Source organism: Pleurodeles waltl, chromosome 1_1 (assembly GCF_031143425.1).
Source record: "Pleurodeles waltl isolate 20211129_DDA chromosome 1_1, aPleWal1.hap1.20221129, whole genome shotgun sequence".
Classification (NCBI taxonomy): Eukaryota; Metazoa; Chordata; class Amphibia; order Caudata; family Salamandridae; genus Pleurodeles; species Pleurodeles waltl.
In genome coordinates, this window is record NC_090436.1 from 598,289,982 (window position 1) to 598,310,695 (window position 20,714).

The following is a 20,714-nucleotide window of genomic DNA, read 5'->3' on the forward strand; positions in this document are numbered from 1 at the left end:
AATGGCAAGGATCAGAAAGGCAGTACTGCAGACTGGATGTGGGAGTCCAGCATCACAGGAGGCCCTGGACCAGATGAAGGAGATGGTGGCAGCCGTCATCCCAGAGGAGATTGTCACAGTAATTCAAGGACAGGACACCAGGAAACAACATACCTGCAGGGTAAGTTGCCTGGGGGAGAAAAATGTCTAAATGTTAACTGCAAGCAGGGGGAGGTACATACCTACTACACAATGCATGTCAGCCATGGAAATCAGGCAGTGGAAAGGGCAAAGGGGCACGGCACGGGTGCTTGGGCTGTGCAGGGGAAACCAGGGGCACAGCACAATACCTCACCAACAACCTTTGCATGGGGTATTCTGCATGCCAAGGCTGTTGGAAAGGCAAAGCCAGTCCAGGAGGGTAGGGTAGAACGTAAAACTGGCCTGCTGTCACAGGGCAGCTGGTATTGTCACAACATGAGCAAGGTCTCAATTTCCAGTTTCAGGCCATATCCACAAGTGGCATGTACCATTGACAACAGTTGCCACTACCACCTGTGCTGTGCGTGCTGGTCAAGGAAAAAATTGCAGTTAGGTGCCCATGGATCAAACTCACCCAAAATAGAGGATTCAGGATGACGACGTTATCAATCCCCTGTAATTCCTAACAAAGTGTAAATCCTGTCAAATGCTCATGTCTATAGGTGCAATAAACATCAGGGGGCATATTTATACTCCGTTTGCGCCGAATTTGCGTCGTTTTTTTCGATGCAAATTCGACGCAAAACTAACTCCATATTTATACTTTGGCGTTAGACGCGTCTAGCGCCAAAGTTCATGGAGTTAGCGTCATTTTTTGGCGTGAACACCTTCCTTGCGTTAATGAGATGCAAGGTAGGCGTTCCCGTCTTAAAAAATGACTCCCAGGCATGTGCGTGGTATTTATACTCCCGGGCAAAAATGACGCCCGGGAGTGGGCGAGGCAAAAAACCCCGCATTTGCGCCTCTTTTTAACGCCTGGGTCAGGGCAGGCGTTAAGGGACCTGTGGGCTCAGAATGAGCCCAGAGGTTCCCTCCCCTGCCCCCAGGGACACCCCCTGCCACCCTTGCTCACCCCAGGAGGACACCCAAGGATGGAGGGACCCATCCCAGGGAAGAAAAGGTAAGTTGTGGTGAGTATTTTTTTATATTTTTTTTTGTGGCATAGGGGGGCCTGATTTGTGCCCCCCTACATGCCACTATGCCCAATGACCATGCCCAGGGGACAGAAGTCCCCTGGGCATGGCCATTGGGCAAGGGGGCATGACTCCTGTCTTTGCTAAGACAGGAGTCATGTTAATGGCGTCTGGGCGCCAAAAAAAAATTGCGCAATTCGGGTTAAGATGATTTTTTTTCCTCAGCCTGACTTGCCCCATTTTTGGACGCCCAAACGCCATTTTTCCCTACGCCGGCGCTGCCTGGTGTACGTGTTTTTTTTTCACGCACACCAGGCAGCGCCGGTCGGCTAACGCCGGCTAACGCCATTCAATAAATGCGGCGCCCGCATGGTGCTTCAGAATGGCGTTAGCCGGCGCTAATTTTTTTGGCCCAAAACTGCGTTAGCGCAGTTTTGCGTCAAAAAGTATAAATATGGCCCCAGGTATTGTTACTTATATTATGAAGTACACAGCAGTAATGTCATACCCATGCTGCACATTCCAGGGTCCACCCCGTGCCTGTGTTACAATAGCTGCAATGCCACCTTGCAACATCCAACTGTCATACTGCTAAGACAACAGCATTGAGGGGGAGGACATTTGTGTCTAGCTAGTTAAACACACCCGCACAGTCATAAGAGGAAATAGAGCACTGCCAGGCCCATCAGTGCAATCCAATGTAGCACACATTTGCAAAAACATCAACATAACACACTACCAATGCTGACACCTGTATCGTGCCATGCCAATGCTATACATAGTATGTGCTTGGTCTCAGCAACATATAGGTGTATGTGAAATATCAGAGACTGGGTCAGTCCCATATTGTTAAGTGTGGTGCAAGTGGCATCAGAACACCCACAGCCATTGCAAGGCCTCACCATGCTAATGAAAGTAGAGGGAGGGTTGAGTAGGACAAGAAGGTGGCAACATACAATTTGGACAGAACCTACATCTAGAGGATGTGACGCAGACAATTCTGCAAACTGCCCACACTACATGTGACATGCAGGTGGGGCATAGGCCTGTGAGAATGCTAATATCAATGACAGGAACAATGAACAGGAACCAAGATTACAATGTCTCACTAACAGGAAGTCAGTGACGTCACATTATAACTTCCACAACACAGACACACTAATTGCACAATATCTCATTGCAGAGGAGGATGACTCTCCTGTGGATATGCTTGTCCTGGATTTCCCTGATGACACGGATGATGAGCTGACAAACATTAGCCAGCAGACCCTCCAAGATGTCCTTGGAACTCTCCAGACCCGACCTTCGGTCACAAGGAGGAGTACAGATGCAGCAGCCATCACAGAAGACCCACCCACCACCCCAATAGTACGACCTGCCAGATCCAACCCATCTGAGGACTCTGAGGACACTGGTACCACCTTTGAGAGGACAGTAGTGGAAGTACAGTGGAAGCTGGCCAAGGAGGTGCGGGTGGGGGATGCAAAATATGGCAGCCAACCTTGAGGGGATGTGCACGTGCATGATGTCATCTGCAGAACAGTCAGGAGCCATGCAAGTGCTACAATCTCTCCTGCAAGGACTACAATAATGTGTGAGGGATTTCACCGCAGCACTTAGGGAGTTGCCACAACAACTGGCATCCCAAACCTTTCACTGCGTGCACAAATGCAATCATGACCCCCTCAGGGCCGACCTGGCTGCCTACCACAGTGATGTAACTGCTATACTCAAGAACCAGAATCTCCTCCTTGCTACAGTAATGCCCTTAATAGCCCCACAGTTGGCAGCTACTGGGAATTCTGACTCCACATCTTCAAACACTGAAGTGTGTGTTGCCCTTTCAAACCCACCACCACCAAGGGCAGAGGAGACGACACACACATCAGAAGATGAAGACGTGGAACAGATCACCTTTACCTGTAGGAGTACCCGGTAGCACAAATTCATGCCACATGGGAACTGATTTCCTAGGTCCTGTGCGTGTTATCAAGCCAGTCTTGCTACAGTTGGCAACATGCACTGTTCTCCAGCAGACTGTTTACCTTACCACTATGCACTGCAATTGTCTCTCACTACCTCATTGGCAATTCATGTTCCTCTGCACTGAATGACACTTCACCACAGCATGTCCAGAATCCAATACAGGAATCAAATGATGACAGATTTAAAAACACACCAAACTTTACAACACATTGGGAACCATAGTTAGCTTGAGTGGTGGGTGCAATGGATGGCAGATGCATAGAGAAGTAGCTTTGTTGTAGCTGCCAATCTGACAGCTCATTTGGAATTGGGAATAACCATGTCAATAATGGGATTCTGATGGAACACAAATGCAAATACTAAATTGACACTGTACACCCATGCAAAGGCCCTGATCCCCAAGCATATGACATATACTGTAAAGGAGTACCTAAAACTTTATTTTACAGTAAGAAAGGAAACTTAAACTAGGCGAAACACCTTAACTAACCTAACCTAACCTATCCTAACTATACATTACCCACATCTGGCCCTAACTACCCTAAGCTAAACTTACTTACCACATTTAAATAAACACTCTAAATATCAACCCCCCCACACCCGTTATATGATGGGGCACATGTAGGACAACATACACTAACCTAAACACATACCAACTCATCCTAAACAAATATATATTTTTTTGAATTTTTATTTTTATTTTTTATATTTTTTGGTATTTTCTTTATACACATGAACCCCAACATCATCCACCACCCACCCACCCATAAAAAAACATGTAATAAGATAACACCCTAGACCCCCCAACCCACATCTACTAACTAAACTAACAGCCTACTCTAACCTAACACTAAGCCCCCTAAACCCACAGAAAAAAAGAATGAGGAAAGGGGAGGGAGGGAAGGGAATCATGGGTGAGGATCCAAAAGTCACAAATTGGCCCTCCGCAGGATCTTCTAAATACCCTGCAGTCTCCTGCTATTGTGGGACACCTCCTGCTGCAGCCTGTCCATCCTGCACAACATTTGTTGCATGTCACGTTTTAGTGTCTGTAAATCTCGATTGTCCACTACAGCAGCTAGGGTTGTCTGTGTACCACTTGTAGACACTGGTGCTGGTACCGGTGCCGTGGTTGGAGGGGGAGATGCAGGACGTGCTGCTTGTGGGCCCCAGGAATGGGATGTATTTCCTATGCTATTACAAGGAACCAATCTATTCCCCAGTTGTTTTAAAACATGTCTGAACAGTACTCATGGCCATTCATACAAAGCTCTTCCTAACCTCTGCTAATATCTTATGCAGATATTTCTACTTCGTTTGTGCAGCATTTGCATTATTTCTGGATGCAAAAGTATAGCACACTTGCTACAATCAACATTTTTGTGCCAATTTCCATAGCTGTAGCGTAAACAAATGAAGCAAATGCAACACAAAAAAAGAAAAAACATCTGGCCCTAAGCTCATTGTTTCTGTCTGTTTACGTCTGGACAGATCATCTTTCACATTGCCAAACCCAATTGTGCCAGGATGCTACCAGATTGCAGTAGCACAAAACAGGTTAATCTCGTGGCTTTTTGGAGTAGGCGTGGAAATCCTATCATTGAGTAGCATGGCCCAACACCATTTTTGCCCTGGGCGCAATTGCTGGTACTGGGCTAGTGCAGTTACCATCTGTGTCACTTTATAGCCAAACAATTTTGTAAAGTGAATGGCTCATCATGGGATCCCTGCTCTTTGTGAATGCATGGTCACAAACTATTTATTAGCATGATGTTGTGCAAGGGACCACTGACTGCTTCCATTGTACCATTTAAGTGACGAAATAGGTTGGTATTTTACTTTTGGTTCACCCCTGCTGATATACTGCAGCATATGTACAATTATTAACTTCTGAAGGCTATCACAGAAGCTGTGGTATGCTAAGATCAGTAGGCCAGCATTCCTGTGAGTGCCGCCATTCCCAAGGTGCTTTCAAATAGAGACCTACCTCATCAAGATTGCAGAAGCAGGACATTTGCTAACCCAAGTTTTGATTGGCGGACAGTGTCAGTTTGGTTGTATTACCACAGATCGCTCAACTTGGCAATTCTAAGTTGATGACTGTGGCAAAGTGTGATTTACAATACCTGATATAGGCACATAGGGCCCAGAGTAACACATTTTGGCTCATAATTATATTTTTTTCGTGCCTCTTTTGCATTGTTTTTTGACGAAAAATCAACACAAACTTCCAAATTCAATTGTATTTTGTACGTTTGTGCTGCTTTTACATCAAAAAAATGATGCAAATGCGGAGCCAAATAAGGATAAATATGGGCCTCCATGTGCAATGACTACACCTGTGCCCATGCATTCTGTCACGGATGATCAAATTAGACACTGTCAGCATACATTTTTGTTGTTGTTTTGAATCAGATAAATGGCCAACCCATGTTTAGAGTAACATTGTCATCAAGTAACACACAGGATCCCTGCCATCATGTTGTCATAGGGGGCATATATGGCTCTGGGTACACTGCCAATGTGGCATATGTAACCTACATACAACACTGGCACACATATAATGGACCATTGAAAGCACAATAATTCCTGAACGCAAATCAACCCACATGAGCATCACACTGTAACTCATTGTCCCTTGATGCATAAGCCACAATATCTGAGTCACTGGTATTGCAGTGCACCAGAAATGTGGCATTGCATGTCTCTCAAAATTACAAATGCTGAAATGGAGTACCCTCTAGAATTAATTAAGCACAAAAGTGAGCAATCATGTTTGGCACCACATGATTGTTAGGGCCAGTGCATGTGTGCATATGTGTGTCTATCACTCACTGGAGTGACAGTGTCAATTCATGTTTGCAGTAGTATGTCTATTGGTGTGTCTACATGCCTGATGTGCAGCTCTATCATATCAAATGTCACACACAGTAATTTGTTGTTCCAAGTTTTGTACAGTGAGCAGACATTGAGCACATATCACCCTTCAATGTTTTACAGGTGAATCAGCCCCCTATACAATTGGTGAAGTGGCTCGATTTACGGACCCAGACGTATCCATATTAGTGTTAATATGTTTGTCCTGTGTTGTGTTTGAAGCTGTTATGTGATTGACTCCTGTGTGTTGGACTCATTGCAAGGTATGATGTGCTGGCACGTGATCTGATATGTGACTTGACTGGCGGTTGACATTTTGGGCCATATGTACGAACACATTTTCCCATAGACACAGAATGGGTAAAACCCTTTGCTACATCTGGCCGTTTGTTCTATGTTAGAGTTAGACATTCTGCGGAGGAGAGTCATATATTGGGTCGAGTGCTGCGCTATAGGCATGGGCAGGTGAACTAGGTGATTTGTTGCTACATGTATGCCAATAATTAATTCGGAGGTGGCCAGTGTCATAATTTAGTCAGCAAGTCATACCTTGATTCACACAGACCAGTGATGCATAAGTTTTACACACAGACTTGAGCATCCCTGTTAAGTAATGAACATGTAGGACTGTATAGGTGACATTCCAGCAGCATCTAGATCCACATGTTGTACTCCATTTATGTGGCACTTGAGTGAAATGTCATAGGTTGGCATGCAGGTCAAAGCCAGATTGGTGCTTGCATCAATGTGCTTGATTTTGGAAATGAGTCAGTGAGATCCAATTATGTTGACAATTGTCCACAATTAGAAAAAATAAATGTAGATGTGATTGTCCAATCATTGGCTCACAGGCCCTGAATCATAATTTTGTTTGTGCCGCATTACTATCATCTGTTGACGCCAAAGCAGCACTAATTTACAAGATTAAGTTGTCTTTGGTAAGTTTGTGCAGCTTTTGCGTCAACAAATGATGGTTATGCGTTGCAAAAGTTGTATAAATCAGGGCTGCAGTTTTTTCAACTTGCATTCCACATATCCACAAACATTGCACGCAGCATATCACAAAATCTGCTACTGTCACTCCAGAGCATTGTACTGTACACATTAGTCAAATTTGTACTCACCAACAGGGCCACCAATCACCACACCCAGGAGATCCAGCAGGTCCTGCTCTCGGGCCACCAGGTCAGCCGAGTGATGCTTCAACTGGTGGTCTTTGAGCTGGCTTTAAAGATTCTTCTTAGGTTGAACAGCACCTTTCCCCACCTGAGCCTCCTTGACTCCACGTGATACCCCTGTATCACCCAGCCCCCAGCCTCCAACATCAGGGGGAGGAAGTGGCACACCAGCCACACAAAAGCCGCTAGCCCCTCCTCACCCATTCGCCCCAGACGTGGCCTTCCCAACATCTCAAATAAAATAGGATAGGAAAGGGTAAAGAGGGAAAAACAGGGAAAGTAGGCATGAAAAGGAAACTTAACTAACCCACAGACAGCCCAACAACACTCCAACTAACAATACCCACAAACACACTCCCAACTGTACAAAGACAAATCTAATCACAATAAATGACAAAGAAACACTCACACAGATTAACACAGACACTTACAAAACACCAGAATACAATAGCAATAGCACACAGGAGACAAAAACACAATATTCACAGAGACAACTCAAGACACAGACACACAGTCTAGAATAATCACAGACTGCAAAGTGAAAGTGAAAGGCAGTACCAACGACATCAAAAGCACGGCAGAAACAGTACACAGAAGGGAAATTACTCACCTCTGGAGACTCTGGGAAGAACCACGCAGCCATGGAGCCTGAACTGCAGGTGTTCCCCATGCTGGTCTACATCCTCCTACACCAGGAATACCAACGCCGGCGACCACGATGAGTACTGCCGCCTAGCACACAAGTGAGGGGGGAGGAAAAAGAGAGCGACACACACGCAACACCGTTACCCCCCCAACACCATACACAGAAACAGATGCATTAACATTACACATCTACCCCATAACCCTCAGGAATAATGCAAGGACAGAAGGAAGTGATTAAAGTGAGTTTAATAAGATACAAAACAAAAAATACGCCCTCAAAAAATCAAAACAGTATTTACATATATACAAATGGAGGGACACTGCCCAGTCCATCATGTCTGTGGGCCACAGGGCCACATCACACAGGCCAAGGCCCCACCTTACTCCTGCTTCAACACGGAGAGAACACTGCTGCGGCATCAGGTCAAAAATAGACAGGCACCTCAGCCGGAAGATGGTACAACATGACTTGTCCTGGAGGGGGCTCCATGCTCTATGCTTGGTCCTGGGGAGTGGAAAGCCACAGTCTCTCTGGTGGGTGGTTTGCCCACTGCTTCGTCCTGGGGAGTGCAAAGCCACAGTCTCTCTAGTGGGTTGTTTGCCCACTGCTTGGTCCTGGGGAGTGCAAAGCCACAGTTTCTCTGGTGGGTGGTTTGTCCACTGCTTGGTCCTGGTGAGTGCAAAACCACAGTCTCTCCAGTGGATGTGTTGTTCCACTGGTTCTGGAGGGAGCTTTGTGCCCAGTGTGCTTCATCCTGGCAAGGAGGGGGTGAGTGGATGCCTTCTTCCACTGGTTCTGGTGGGGGCTTTGTGCCCAGTGTGCTTTATCCTGACAAGGAGGGGGTGAGTGGATACCTTCTTCCACTGGATCTGAAGGGGGCTTTGTGTCCAGTGTGGTTTATCCTGGCAAGGAGGGAGTGAGTGGATGCCTTGTTCCACTGGTTATGGAGGAGGCTTTGTGCCCAGTGTGCTTCATCCTGGCAAGGAGGGGGTGAGTGGATGCCTTCTTCCACTGGTCTGGAGGAGGCTTTGTGCCCAGTGTGCTTAATTCTGGTAAGGAGGGGGTGAGTGGATGCCTTCTTCCACTGGTTCTGGATGGGGCTTTGTGCCCTGTGATGCAGTTCTTGGGGAGTGCAAGGTCACAGTCACTCACCTGGGTGTTACTCCCACACGATTTGCAGTGGTCAGAATGCATCACAGTCCATGGAGGCGGGACCACACACTGCCCGCCTGCGGTGACGGCTGCTCCGTGGTGGCGGTGCTGGTGGCAGTGCTGGGAGTGGTAGGAGGAGGCTCCAGCCCTTCCCCTGCAGCCTCAGACAGCTGTCCACTGGGGCTGCTGCAGTGGTGCTGGTGGCGGTGCTGGCAGTGGTGGGGGGAGGCTTCAGCCCTTCCCCTGCAGCCTCGGACGACTGCCCACTGGGGCTGCTGCTGCTGGCAGTGGTGCTGGTGGTGGTGCTGGCAGTGTTGGGGGGAGGTTTCAACCCTTCCCCTGCACCCTCGGATGGCTGAAGCACCATGGTTGGTGTTGGTGGCTCACATTCAGCCCCAGCACCAGGCCTCCTGTCCTTCCAGCCTGCAGGGGCAGGCCCTTTGACCTTGCCGTCTGGTGGTGCTGCCTTGCCATGTGGCGGTGCCTCCTTGCCATGGCTCTTGCCATGTGGTGGTGCTGCCTTGCCCTTGGCCTTGCCATGTGGTGGTGCCTCCTTCCCCTTGGCAGGTGGTGGTACATCCTTCCCCTTGGCAGCTGGTGCAGGCACACTGGCAGTGCTGCTGGGTGTGTCCTTGGAGCATCTCACACCTGCAGTAGCTGTCGAAACAACTGTGGCCATGAACTTTTTGGCTGAGGTGCTAGCCTGGGTTCTGCCACGTCACAAAGCAAAACAACGTTAACGCAGAGAAAATTACTTTAATCCGGTTTATGATGTCGCAAACCGGATAAGCACCCTTTTTCCCCACAATAGCGTTAAAAAGCAGCACAAACACAGCAAAATGTGCTAAGGAGCCCCAAAATGGATCCAAGAAGCCAGGAGAGGCCCCAGGAAGACCCCAATCAACCAGCCAGGAGGACCCAGACAAGATCCAGGAGAGGGAGAAGAAGAAAAGGAAGTGTTGTTTCAGTGCAGAGGAGCAAGAAATACTGGTGAAAGAGGTGACGGAACACCAACATCAACTTTTTGTCACCTCAAAATTGCCAATTGGGAGGAGAGGGGCAATTTGGCAACAAATTGTGTACAAGATAAACAGTTTTGCAGAAGTACGGAGAACAGTCACTGAAATGCTGGCATGTCTGCAAGTGCAAGACCAAGGAAAAAATGGCAAGGATCAGAAAGGCAGTACTGCAGACTGGATGTGGGAGTCCAGCATCACAGGAGGCCCTGGACCAGATGAAGGAGATGGTGGCAGCCATCATCCCAGAGGAGAGTGTCACAGTAATTCAAGGACAGGACACCAGGAAACAACATACCTGCAGGGTAAGTTGCCTGGGGGAGAAAAATGTCTAAATGTTAACTGCAAGCAGGGGGAGGTACATACCTACTACACAATGCATGTCAGCCATGGAAATCAGGCAGTGGAAAGGGCAAAGGGGCACGGCACGGGTGCTTGGGCTGTGCAGGGGAAACCAGGGGCACAGCACAATACCTCACCAACAACCTTTGCATGGGGTATTCTGCATGCCAAGGCTGTTGGAAAGGCAAAGCCAGTCCAGGAGGGTAGGGTAGAACGTAAAACTGGCCTGCTGTCACAGGGCAGCTGGTATTGTCACAACATGAGCAAGGTCTCAATTTCCAGTTTCAGGCCATATCCACAAGTGGCATGTACCATTGACAACAGTTGCCACTACCACCTGTGCTGTGCGTGCTGGTCAAGGAACAAATTGCAGTTAGGTGCCCATGGATCAACTCACCCAAAATAGAGGATTCAGGATGACGACGCTATCAATCCCCTGTAATTCCTAACAAAGTGTAAATCCTGTCAAATGCTCATGTCTATAGGTGCAATAAACATCAGGGGGCATATTTATACTCCGTTTGCGCCAAATTTGCGTCGTTTTTTTCGACACAAATTCGACGCAAAACTAACTCCATATTTATACTTTGGCGTTAGACGCGTCTAGCGCCAAAGTTCATGGAGTTAGCGTCATTTTTTTGTGTGAACACCTTCCTTGCGTTAATGAGATGCAAGGTAGGCGTTCCTGTCTTAAAAAATGACTCCCAGGCATGTGCGTGGTATTTATACTCCCGGGCAAAAATGACGCCCGGGAGTGGGCGGGGCAAAAAACCCCGCATTTGCGCCTCTTTTTAACGCCTGGGTCAGGGCAGGCGTTAAGGGACCTGTGGGCTCAGAATGAGCCCAGAGGTGCCCTCCCCTGCCCCCAGGGACACCCCCTGCCACCCTTGCTCACCCCAGGAGGACACCCAAGGATGGAGGGACCCATCCCAGGGAAGAAAAGGTAAGTTGTGGTAAGTATTTTTTTTTATTTTTTTTTGTGGCATAGGGGGGCCTGATTTGTGCCTCCCTACATGCCACTATGCCCAATGACCATGCCCAGGGGACAGAAGTCCCCTGGGCATGGCCATTGGGCAAGGGGGCATGACTCCTGTCTTTGCTAAGACAGGAGTCATGTTAATGGCGTCTGGGCGCCAAAAAAAAATGGCGCAATTCGGGTTAAGACGATTTTTTTGCCTCAGCCTGACTTGCCCCATTTTTGGACGCCCAAACGCCATTTTTCCCTACGCCGGCGCTGCTTGGTGTACGTGTTTTTTTTTCACGCACACCAGGCAGCGCCGGTTGGCTAACGCCGGCTAACGCCATTCAATAAATGCGGCGCCCGCATGGCGCTTCAGAATGGCGTTAGACGGCGCTAATTTTTTTGGCCCAAAACTGCGTTAGCGCAGTTTTGAGTCAAAAAGTATAAATATGGCCCCAGGTATTGTTACTTATATTATGAAGTACACAGCAGTAATGTCATACCGATGCTGCACATTCCAGGGTCCACCCCGTGCCTGTGTTACAATAGCTGCAATGCCACCTTGCAACATCCAACTGTCATACTGCTAAGACAACAGCATTAAGGGGAGGACATTTGTGTCTAGCTAGTTAAACACACTTGCACAGTCATAAGAGGAAATAGAGCACTGCCAGGCCCATCAGTGCAATCCAATGTAGCACACATTTGCAAAAACATCAACATGACACACTACCAATGCTGACACCTGTATCGTGCCATGCCAATGCTATACATAGTATGTGCTTGGTCTCAGCAACATATAGGTGTATGTGAAATATCAGAGACTGGGTCAGTCCCATATTGTTAAGTGTGGTGCAAGTGGCATCAGAACACCCACAGCCATTGCAAGGCCTCACCATGCTAATGAAAGTAGAGGGAGGGTTGAGTAGGACAAGAAGGTGGCAACATACAATTTGGACAGAACCTACATCTAGAGGATGTGACGCAGACAATTCTGCAAACTGCCCACACTACATGTGACATGCAGGTGGGGCATAGGCCTGTGAGAATGCTAATATCAATGACAGGAACAATGAACAGGAACCAAGATTACAATGTCTCACTAACAGGAAGTCAGTGACGTCACATTATAACTTCCACAACACAGACACACTAATTGCACAATATCTCATTGCAGAGGAGGATGACTCTCCTGTGGATATGCTTGTCCTGGATTTCCCTGATGACACGGATGATGAGCTGACAAACATTAGCCAGCAGACCCTCCAAGATGTCCTTGGAACTCTCCAGACCCGACCTTCGGTCACAAGGAGGAGTACAGATGCAGCAGCCATCACAGAAGAGCCACCCACCACCCCAATAGTACGACCTGCCAGCTCCAACCCATCTGAGGACTCTGAGGACACTGGTACCACCTTTGAGAGGACAGTAGTGGGAGTACAGTGGAAGCTGGCCAAGGAGGTGCGGGTGGGGGATGCAAAATATGGCAGCCAACCTTGAGGGGATGCGCACGTGCATGATGTCATCTGCAGAACAGTCAGGAGCCATGCAAGTGCTACAATCTCTCCTGCAAGGACTACAATAATGTGTGAGGGATTTCACCGCAGCACTTAGGGAGTTGCCACAACAACTGGCATCCCAAACCTTTCACTGCGTGCACAAATGCAATCATGACCCCCTCAGGTCCGACCTGGCTGCCTACCACAGTGATGTAACTGCTATACTCAAGAACCAGAATCTCCTCCTTGCTACAGTAATGCCCTTAATAGCCCCACAGTTGGCAGCTACTGGGAATTCTGACTCCACATCTTCAAACACTGAAGTGTGTGTTGCCCTTTCAAACCCACCACCACCAAGGGCAGAGGAGACGACACACACATCAGAAGATGAAGACGTGGAACAGATCACCTTTACCTGTAGGAGTACCCGGTAGCACAAATTCATGCCACATGGGCACTGATTTCCTAGGTCCTGTGCGTGTTATCAAGCCAGTCTTGCTACAGTTGGCAACATGCACTGTTCTCCAGCAGACTGTTTACCTTACCACTATGCACTGCAATTGTCTCTCACTACCTCATTGGCAATTCATGTTCCTCTGCACTGAATGACACTTCACCACAGCATGTCCACTGACATGTCCCTCGCCATTGCACTTGTGTTGCATCACAATAGAAGGCCTCACACCAATGGACTTACAATCCTGGACTATGTAAATATTGCACTACAGCACTTTAAAATAAATAGCACTTACACAACCACTTTGTCTGTGTGTAATGTTTCACATCAACTGAGTAGGATATTTGTGATGTATGTAACATGTCAATGGCCATAGAATGTCAATACAAGAGTGTTGAAAGAATGTGGGCTGATAACTATGCACTGGGGTCTGGATTTTATCATCATCTGTGCCTCCTTAGGCTTATTTCTGAAGTTAAAAGATAACAAACAGTATAATGCTGTGTAGAACTGAAAAAGTCAGCTCCAAAGTATGTATTAGATGAAATTCAATGTGGCCAACGTTCCCTTCAAGACAATCTTTATGTTTGTGACCTCTGACTACAAACTTTAATCACACACACACACACACACCATACAGCAAGAATGGATGTGTATGAGTGCATGGACAAATATGTAACCTGGGAGTACAATGTAATAAATGATAGGTGTGAGTTATGCATACAGAACTTCATAAGCTTATAACATCACTCAGCTTATCAGGGTTCACATGAACATCAGGCTGCAGACAGACGTCCCACAGTGGCCAAGAATCCAATACAGGAATCAAATGATGACAGATTTAAAAACACACCAAACTTTACAACACATTGGGAACCATAGTTAGCTTGAGTGGTGGGTGCAATGGATGGCAGATGCATAGAGAAGTAGCTTTGTTGTAGCTGCCAATGTGACAGCTCATTTGGAATTGGGAATAACCATGTCAATAATGGGATTCTGATGGAACACAAATGCAAATACTAAATTGACACTGTACACCCATGCAAAGGCCCTGATCCCCAAGCATATGACATATACTGTAAAGGAGTACCTAAAACTTTATTTTACAGTAAGAAAGGAAACTTAAACTAGGCGAAACACCTCAACTAACCTAACCTAACCTATCCTAACTATACATTACCCACATCTGGCCCTAACTACCCTAAGCTAAACTTACTTACCACATTTAAATAAACACTCTAAATATCAACCCCCCCCACACCCGTTATATGATGGGACACATGTAGGACAACATACACTAACCTAAACACATACTAACTCATCCTAAACAAATATATATTTTTTTGAATTTATTTTTTTATTTTTTATATTTTTTGGTATTTTCTTTATACACATGAACCCCAACATCATCCACCACCCACCCACCCATAAAAAAAACATGTAATAAGATAACACCCTAGACCCCCCAACCCACATCTACTAACTAAACTAACAGCCTACTCTAACCTAACACTAAGCCCCCTAAACCCACAGAAAAAAAGAATGAGGAAAGGGGAGGGAGGGAAGGGAATCATGGGTGAGGATCCAAAAGTCACAAATTGGCCCTCCGCAGGATCTTCTAAATACCCTGCAGTCTCCTGCTATTGTGGGACACCTCCTGCTGCAGCCTGTCCATCCTGCACAACATTCGTTGCATGTCACGTTTTAGTGTCTGTAAATCTCGATTGTCCACTACAGCAGCTAGGGTTGTCTGTGTACCACTTGTAGACACTGGTGCTGGTACCAGTGCCGTGGTTGGAGGGGGAGATGCAGGACGTGCTGCTTGTGGGCCCCAGGAATGGGATGTATTTCCCATGCTATTACAAGGAACCAATCTATTCCCCAGTTGTTTTAAAACATGTCTGAACAGTACTCATGGCCATGCATACAAAGCTCTTCCTAACCTCTGCTAATATCTTATGCAGATATTTCTACTTCGTTTGTGCAGCATTTGCATTATTTCTGGATGCAAAAGTATAGCACACTTGCTACAATCAACATTTTTGTGCCAATTTCCATAGCTGTAGCGTAAACAAATGAAGCAAATGCAACACAAAAAAAGAAAAAACATCTGGCCCTAAGCTCATTGTTTCTGTCTGTTTACGTCTGGACAGATAATCTTTCACATGGCCAAACCCAATTGTGCCAGGATGCTACCAGATTGCAGTAGCACAAATCAGGTTAATCTCGTGGCTTTTTGGAGTAGGCGTGGAAATCCTATCATTGAGTAGCATGGCCCAACTCCATTTTTGCCCTGGGCGCAATTGCTGGTACTGGGCTAGTGCAGTTTCCATCTGTGTCACTTTATAGCCAAACAATTTTGTAAAGTGAATGGCTCATCATGGGATCCCTGTTCTTTGTGAATGCATGGTCACAAACTATTTATTAGCATGATGTTGTGCAAGGGACCACTGACTGCTTCCATTGTACCATTTAAGTGACGAAATAGGTTGGTATTTTACTTTTGGTTCACCCCTGCTGATATACTGCAACATATGTACAATTATTAACTTCTGAAGGCTATCACAGAAGCTGTGGTATGCTAAGATCAGCAGGCCAGCATTCCTGTGAGTGCCGCCATTCCCAAGGTGCTTTCAAATAGAGACCTACCTCATCAAGATTGCAGAAGCAGGACATTTGCTAACCCAAGTTTTGATTGGCGGACAGTGTCAGTTCGGTTGTATTACCACAGATCGCTCAACTTGGCAATTCTAAGTTGATGACTGTGGCAAAGTGTGATTTACAATACCTGATATAGGCACATAGGGCCCAGAGTAACACATTTTGGCCCATAATTATACTTTTTTAGTGCCTCTTTTGCATTGTTTTTTGACGAAAAATCGACACAAACTTCCAAATTCAATTGTATTTTGTACGTTTGTGCTGCTTTTACATCAAAAAAATGACGCAAATGCGGCGCCAAAAAAGTATAAATATGGGCCTCCATGTGCAATGACTACACCTGTGCCCATGCATTCTGTCACGGATGATCAAATTAGACACTGTCAGCATACATTTTTGTTGTTGTTTTGAATCAGATAAATGGCCAACCCATGTTTAGAGTAACATTGTCATCAAGTAACACACAGGATCCCTACCATCATGTTGTCATAGGGGGCATATATGGCTCTGGGTACACTGCCAATGTGGCATATGTAACCTACATACAACACTGGCACACATATAATGGACCATTGAAAGCACAATAATTCCTGAACGCAAATCAACCCACATGAGCATCACACTGTAACTCATTGTCCCTTGATGCATAAGCCACAATATCTGAGTCACTGGTATTGCAGTGCACCAGAAATGTGGCATTGCATGTCTCTCAAAATTACAAATGCTGAAATGGAGTACCCTCTAGAATTAATTAAGCACAAAAGTGAGTAATCATGTTTGGCACCACATGATTGTTAGGGCCAGTGCATGTGTGCATATGTGTGTCTATCACTCACTGGAGTGACAGTGTCAATGCATGTTTGCAGTAGTATGTCTATTGGTGTGTCTACATGCCTGATGTGCAGCTCTATCATATCAAATGTCACACACAGTAATTTGTTGTTCCAAGTTTTGTACAGTGAGCAGACATTGAGCACATATCACCCTTCAATGTTTTACAGGTGAATCAGCCCCCTATACAATTGGTGAAGTGGCTCGATTTACGGACCCAGACGTATCCATATTAGTGTTAATATGTTTGTCCTGTGTTGTGTTTGAAGCTGTTATGTGATTGACTCCTGTGTGTTGGACTCATTGCAAGGTATGATGTGCTGGCACGTTATCTGATATGTGACTTGACTGGCGGTTGACATTTTGGGCCATATGTACGAACACATTTTCCCATAGACACAGAATGGGTAAAACCCTTTGCTACATCTGGCCGTTTGTTCTATGTTAGAGTTAGACATTCTGCGGAGGAGAGTCATATATTGGGTCGAGTGCTGCGCTATAGGCATGGGCAGGTGAACTAGGTGATTTGTTGCTACATGTATGCCAATAATTAATTCGGAGGTGGCCAGTGTCATAATTTAGTCAGCAAGTCATACCTTGATTCACACAGACCAGTGATGCATAAGTTTTACACACAGACTTGAGCATCCCTGTTAAGTAATGAACATGTAGGACTGTATGGGTGACATTCCAGCAGCATCTAGATCCACATGTTGTACTCCATTTATGTGGCACTTGAGTGAAATGTCATAGGTTGGCATGCAGGTCAAAGCCAGATTGGTGCTTGCATCAATGTGCTTGATTTTGGAAATGAGTCAGTGAGATCCAATTATGTTGACAATTGTCCACAATTAGAAAAAATAAATGTAGATGTGATTGTCCAATCATTGGCTCACAGGCCCTGAATCATAATTTTGTTTGTGCCGCATTACTATCATCTGTTGACGCCAAAGCAGCACTAATTTACAAGATTAAGTTGTCTTTGGTAAGTTTGTGCAGCTTTTGCGTCAACAAATGATGGTTATGCGTTGCAAAAGTTGTATAAATCAGGGCTGCAGTTTTTTCAACTTGCATTCCACATATCCACAAACATTGCACGCAGCATATCACAAAATCTGCTACTGTCACTCCAGAGCATTGTACTGTACACATTAGTCAAATTTGTACTCACCAACAGGGCCACCAATCACCACACCCAGGAGATCCAGCAGGTCCTGCTCTCGGGCCACCAGGTCAACCGAGTGATGCTTCAACTGGTGGTCTTTGAGCTGGCTTTAAAGATTCTTCTTAGGTTGAACAGCACCTTTCCCCACCTGAGCCTCCTTGACTCCACGTGATACCCCTGTATCACCCAGCCCCCAGCCTCCAACATCAGGGGGAGGAAGTGGCACACCAGCCACACAAAAGCCGCTAGCCCCTCCTCATCCAATCGGCCCAGACGTGGCCTTCCCAACATCTCAAATAAAATAGGATAGGAAAGGGTAAAGAGGGAAAAACAGGGAAAGTAGGCATGAAAAGGAAACTTAACTAACCCAGAGACAGCCCAACAACACTCCAACTAACAATACCCACAAACAAACTCCCAACTGTACAAAGACAAATCTAATCACAATAAATGACAAAGAAACACTCACACAGATTAACACAGACACTTACAAAACACCAGAATACAATAGCAATAGCACACAGGAGACAAAAACACAATATTCACAGAGACAACTCAAGACACAGACACACAGTCTAGAATAATCACAGACTGCAAAGTGAAAGTGAAAGTACACCCACTGTACCATTTCTGTAAACAGGATATCCTATTACATCACTTCCTCTCTCAATTGTGGGGCGTTTTTTTGATATTGCGTGTAATTTTATGACGCTTATGGGGTGTGCGTCAATATTTATTTACGCATATGCATGAAAATTCCCCCACATTCAAGGATCAATACATTTTGAATGGATAACCGATTTCCTGGGGTGCGGTGTTGGAATTAACGCTAGGGACCAATCGATGTATTATGTGTGTGTGAGCGTCATTTTTTAACATATGTGCATTATATTTTGATGCATATACATATTTTGTATGCATTTGCGTAAAAAAATCTGTCTTAAACTGTGTTTGTGTGATTTTTTATTTTTGTACATGCATGCAGCCTATAACTATTCAAAGATAGGATGGTATGACATGCAGTGTGTGTTTACTGTTTGGGCACATGTCGCAGACCATACTACTGCGGGCCATAATACTCATGTTGTTGTGCCGGATTAGCTCTCTTAACTGATGCAACAGCAACACAAACTTTTGGAATAAAATTGGTATTTCCTAGTTTGACCAGGTGTTGCATCAATAGAGGACGGCAAGGCTACGCAACTAAACAAATAGACTCATGGCCTGTGTGTTTATGTCTGTGACTTGGCTCTTCAAATTGTTGTTGTGACTCTGTGGGAACGTCACAAGAACATTTTGACATAATGTGCATGTATGAATGTGTTATAATTGTTTATAACCATCAGATGCCATTCATTGAGGTACATCAGTCATGATATGTGTTTGTTATATCTGTTGCGTCTTATGCTGTGTGTACTTCCTTGACTTTGGGGACAAAACATTTCCCATGAATAACTATACACAGGATAAATAGAGGACGGTTGAGAATGGTTATGTCAGATATGTTACCCATCACATGTAATGAAATGTTGAATACCACTTCATGGTCACTTGTGTGTAACCTACCCATGAGTCCATCATTTGAACATTCTGGGTAGGTATATTGTTTGTGACACAGAGGGGGTCATTACAACATTGGCGGTATAAGGTGCTTACCGCCGTGCAGAAGACCGCCAATACACCGCCGCGGCCGCGGTAGACCGCCACAGCTATTATGACACACATCACAGAATCCGCCGAAATTCAGACACCCACACAATACCGCCACACCAAAGGTCAGCGAGAAACTGGCGGAAACACATCCTCCACCTCCACGCCAACAGAAACACACCCATGCCATTACGACCCACGAATCCTCGCGGCGGTCTTTCAACCGCGGTATTCCATTGGCGGTACACACCGCCGCGCTCAAAATACACACACATCTCCAAAACACCTCCACATTGGACAATTTGAAATACACACACCTGACACACATACACACACCACTCCCACACACCCAATACTATATAAAACACAAACCCACATCACCCACAAACCCCTACTACCAAAAATTCAGAGAGAAGGCCAGAGAGACAGCACAGAACAGACAACCCCATCACACAGAGGCACACAACACCATCATCCACGCAACATCCAAGCACAAAACACCACATACCACTACATTCACCACACTCATCAACACATACACCACCCCACACATCACCTAAACCACCCCATGTCACACCAAAGACACCCCCGCTTCTCTGAGGAGGAGCTCAGGGTCATGGTGGAGGAAATCATCCGGGTAGAGACACAGCTATTTGGCTCACAGGTACAGCACACATCCATAGCCAGGAAGATGGAGCTATGGCAAAGAATAGTGGACAGGGTCAGCGCTGTGGGACAGCACCCAAGAAATAGGGAGGACATCAGGAAGAGGTGGAACGACCTACGGGGGAAGGTGCCTTCCACGGTATCCAGGCACCACATTGCAGTACAGCAGACTGGGGGCAGACCCCCACCTCCACCCCCACAACTAACAACATGGGAGGAGCAAGTCTTGTCCATCTTGCATCCTGAGGGCCTCGGAGGAGTCGTTGGAGGAACGGACACTGGTAAGTCTAATCTTAACCATCATACCCCCCACCCTACCTGCATGATATCACACACCCCCACCATCACACCCTCCCCTATCACCCCAAATCCTCACCTATCTACCCATGACACCAACCACCCATCCCAACCCCAAGACCTGCATGACATAACTAAGCATGGACACCCATCACCAAAGCATGCCCACTGCACAG